At 31.5% G+C, this 3,606-nt stretch overlaps 1 non-coding gene across 1 annotated transcript; it reads right to left on the bottom strand.

The window, feature by feature from the left end:
* Positions 1-1,764: 1,764 nt before the first annotated feature.
* TRNAV-UAC (transfer RNA valine (anticodon UAC)) lies at positions 1,765-1,837 on the bottom strand. The gene has a single exon. It is a non-coding gene; the product is annotated as a tRNA-Val (tRNA).
* Between the last annotated feature and the right edge of the window lie 1,769 nt (positions 1,838-3,606).

The following is a 3,606-nucleotide window of genomic DNA, read 5'->3' as shown; positions in this document are numbered from 1 at the left end:
CACTGTCAGGTTTAAACAAATCCCATCCTAAATATCTCTTTATGGTTTTCCCTATGCTTATCAGGGATGGTGCCATTAAACTAGCAACCATTTGAAAGTGCAAATGATTTAAGGTTCCTCCTTTTTCAAGTGCAAAGAGACCTTGTAAACACTCCATCCTCACAAATTCCTCCAAGGGTTCCCAGCATGATAAGTTAATATCTCTATTGCCGATTGCAATTGTAACCGATACTTCAAAGAGCCTGGTTTTTTTTCGGCTGGAAACGAAGGGATTTTGTGTACAGATGGTTCAAAATCTGCATTCTTTTCATTCTGTATTAGTTTTTTGCCATTTGCGTCTAGCTTGCTTAAACCTTCAAGAAGAAATGCAAAATGGAATCAAATTAATAACTTAACAAATCAAAAGGAATTTGCACTCTTCAAACATATATAAATTCTTAAAAGAGAGAATTGAAATCAACTGTTTAGTATCACAAATTTAACATAGATCATTATATTTTTTTATTTGAAAAATCATATTTCAATAAAGAAATTAAGAGCTGAAAGAGAAAAAATAAAAAATGACTTTTTGGTTATTGTAAATATAACATCATAAATCAATTCTTAAAAGATAAATAATATAAATGAATTGTTTATTATCATAAATACAAAATGTTAAATTTTATGTTTTTATTTTAAAAAAATAAAAAAAATAAAAAATCAAGAGCCAAAAAAATGAAAATTTTAAATAAAATTTTGGTTATCATAAATTATAATAAACAAATATTTATTTTTAAACAGTGTGACTTTTTTTAAATTTTTAATAACTTTTGTAAATTTTGATAACGTTATTAATTTAATAATAACAAGCTTTTGTGATGTAACTTAAATAATAAATTTATCAAACAAGTTCTTTACTAATTTAAATATTAATTTTCAAAAATGTTTCATGATACATGGTTTATAAAATTCTTTATTTTTAACAAAAAATTATACATATTTTTTAATATTAAAAAAAAGGTCTTTGAAAATGAAAAATAGGGAGGAAAAAAAATAAACCAAAAAAAAATACACCAAATATAATAATAATTGGAAAAATAAATAATTAATTAATTAAATGTTACAAAACTAAAGAAACATAATAAGCATTTATTTTAAATCGACTAAATATCAAATCTCATTTTACAAGAAATTAAAAGTACATATCATCTCGTAAAAACCAAAAATCTGCAAACTAGATTTTTCTGTTCGATAACACTGAATTTTCAAACACTGACTATGGTATACTGCAAATATACTATACTGCAAACTAGATTTTTCTATTCGAACTTCAGTTCATATAGAAACATTGAATATATATGCACGAAAGCCTCATAGACGCAACCCTTAAATAATATTGGGTGCTTTTATTTGGCAAATACCTAAATATAAACCTATTAATATGCTCTATGCTTCCGAAAAATTTATGGAATAATAGGAAGATCTGTAATCCAGAAAAGAAAAAATTAGAGGTCACAAAGAGCACATAATATTATGACCTTTGGGAGGAACATTGTGATCCAAACGCAAGGGGAGACGAATCGAATGATAACGCATGCAAAGCTTACATAGATTTGTAAGAAAGAGACGTGCAAAGCATATTACATGCAAACCTTACATAAAATTGTGAAAAAAAGACACGTGCACAGGAGGTAGCAATTAATTAATAAATACAAACCGCAAAAAAGTTTTGGGGAGCATATAGGCTATGTATGCATAGTAACATACCTAAAGGCAAAGAAACGCTGGTTCCAGCGAGTTTCGAACTCGCGACCTTTCGCGTGTAAAGCGAACGTGATGACCACTACACTATGGAACCCGGCATGCTGATCCACGGAACTCAACTTTTACCTACTGTGATATTGCAATACCTGTTCCTTCTCACAGCCTAAACAAATCCGCACCAGCCCGTCATCATGCAATCAACGCATTATTATTTATGATTCTATAGGTAAAACGTTATCTCTAGCAACCGTAACACATTTAAAAATATTAAAACGTTTTTTTAGAAATCCAAATTGAGATGCATGTGAGTACTCACTCACATACGCTTATAGGAAGCCTTGAATAAAAACTTGGTTGACGGTGTAAGACATTCAACTTCTTGCAATCTCTTATATAAACACATAGCATAAAATGCCTTTTATGACCTTAGAAAGTAGCACTACTTTGTTGGGTTGTGGGCATCATACAATGTTCTTCCTTGGGGGTTTTGCCTTTGCTCTCTCTCTCTCTCTCATTAAATTTCGAGCTGTTATGACCAACTTTCAAATGATTTAGCTAATAGAGTGCTATCACGACGATTATCCATTCAAAGGAGGAAATACAAGCTTAGAAATATTTCCAACAATAGTTTTGTCCATTCCAAGGTTTCGCACCTTTGCTGTAAAGGTATTTCTTCGTACCGCGAGGCGACGATGAAGTGAGAACATACATAGCTTCTAATAAGTCCTTTTGATGTGATGTGACCACCGTAGAATACTATGGTCAAAAGTAGGTATTAAGAACATCATACATAGCTTTCTAGTATGTGCTTTTTATGTGATGTTCACAATACAACACTAGAGCCAAAAGGAGGTATAAGTAAGGTGCACCACCTGAAACCACGTAACAAACCTGGACATGAAACCCTCGATCATGTTTTGCAAACACGTGTAAAGGATTCACTTTAGGCTTGCTTTGGTTTTCTACAAGCAATAACTCGTCTTATTCTTTTTCCTAGGCATTATTGAGGTTGCTTGATATTTTAAGTGGCTTGTGCATTGGAATTTGGAGAGAGAGAGAGAGAGAGAGAGAGAGAGAGAGAGAGAGAGAGAGAGAGAGAGAGAGAGAGAGAGAGAGAGGATGAAAACAATAAAAATGATTTGCAGAGACATCTCGCTTAGTCTTACCAAATGAAAAAATAAATAAAAAAGACATCACAAACCAATACATTAATTGTTAGATGGGTTTTTAGATAATAGCATCCTTGGCATTGTCAATACTCCCTGACATCCAAGCATGTTGCGTACGCTTTGCTAAAATGGATATGTACAACAAAAGAAATTTTCTTCTCAATCTTTCATATGTGTAACCTAAAGTAAGGCTTGGAAGAGGATATAATCATAAGAAAGCTACTACATAGCTCTAGTGTGTGCAATAGTAGACCCATTGAAAATGAGCATCCTATTTATATAATACTCATAAAACAACATATCTATTTTGACAATAGTCATCGAGCTCAATATTTTAGTATCTCAAATTAAGGAAGACGTTAAGAAGAAATATTATCATTCAAGGTGCTCACGATGACAAAATAAGAAATTTTTTTGTCATTTTTCTTCAAATGAGCCTCTAGTCCATCATGACATCTTATCATGAATGATACGCCATTGAAACTAAAAAAAGGGGGGGGGGGATTATCTTTTGAACAAGATTTAATAAAAATTCCACAAATATAAGATTTATCAAACAACTTTTGTTAAAGTGGAGTTATACATATTCAAGCATGTCTGTTGGAACAATGAACAAGGATCAAGCCCACATGTGATGAACTTTGATTGCCTTAACAACTCAACTAGAGCATTTTTTGTTGCTAATTCAAAACTT

This window comes from Cibotium barometz, chromosome 7 (genome assembly GCF_041138505.1).
Source record: "Cibotium barometz isolate CiBa-2024 chromosome 7, ASM4113850v1, whole genome shotgun sequence".
Taxonomy (NCBI): domain Eukaryota; kingdom Viridiplantae; phylum Streptophyta; class Polypodiopsida; order Cyatheales; family Cibotiaceae; genus Cibotium; species Cibotium barometz.
Note: the sequence above shows the minus strand (reverse complement) of the source record. Positions and strands in the feature narration are given on the sequence as shown.